Source organism: Bactrocera latifrons, unplaced genomic scaffold (assembly GCF_001853355.1).
Source record: "Bactrocera latifrons isolate USDA-ARS-PBARC rearing strain unplaced genomic scaffold, ASM185335v1 scaffold_542, whole genome shotgun sequence".
Classification (NCBI taxonomy): Eukaryota; Metazoa; Arthropoda; class Insecta; order Diptera; family Tephritidae; genus Bactrocera; species Bactrocera latifrons.
This window is the reverse complement of record NW_017537204.1, coordinates 21,558-22,610: the sequence shown is the minus strand read 5'-3', so window position 1 is coordinate 22,610 and position 1,053 is coordinate 21,558.

Here is a 1,053-nt window from a genome sequence, read left to right as displayed (position 1 = left end):
TCACAATAATCCAAGAATTTTTCCTTCATTATTATTGTTAGTTTATACAAAGAATTATTTTTCACTTTTTAGTTTGATATGCTTTAAAAGCGTGTTTTTTAGTTTTTTTAAACTATATTTATTATACCAGCAGTCCCAGCAGCTGTTGAGTGTCGTTAATGCGGGCCCTAACGGAGTAGTACACTTGGCAACGTGCTAGGCTTAATACGTAAATAGCTGCTGTTGTTCGCACCGAAAAAAAATTCTAATTATTGTTTATTTACAATTAATACATAAAGTTTGAAAATAGTGGCATAAATATTAAGTATTTACTATTCGTATAAAAATGGGTAAACCATCCAATAGTGGTAATATAAGTAATACTTGCCTCATTTGTGACAAAATCGGATGTAGTTCTGAATTAATTTCTGAACTAGGAGATATTATAAAAGTCACTAGAGGAATATCAACACTGAAAGCTGCTTCTGCAAAAGAGCGGATGGACTTACTCAGTATTTAAATACTCCCGAATTTGTCTACGTGCATTCAGACAAAACTATATCAATAAAGGGTGCATTAATTCTTATTAAAAAAAAAAACAAAAAAACACCACACCAGCATGCTCTCCTCCTAAAAACAAACTTTGAGCGGCTACTTCAATTGATTTTGATTGGAAAAATAGGTGCTTTTTATGTAAAAAAGAATGGAATGGATGAAATGAAGGAAAAAAGAAAATCCAAATCGTCAAGATAACAAATTAGCTGCAGAACTACTTCTGATTTCAAGAAAACGATATTAAATTTGATAAGTGAAGAGAGAAGTGAATATTATCGCAAAATCCATAAAAGAATTGTATTCGTGTTAGGTTTAGTAGCTGAGGAAGCTAAGTATCACGCGGATTGTTATATTCGTTTCAAAATACCGTAAAACAGACCCAGAGAGAGAAAAAAATTCATCCAGTCACAATACAAGTAGATGCAGCAATGGAGCAGATTTTCAAATATATTGAAGAAAACGGTGACTGTTAGTTTTCACTGGCAGAATTAACAATTGACCATATTCTTGACGATAAAA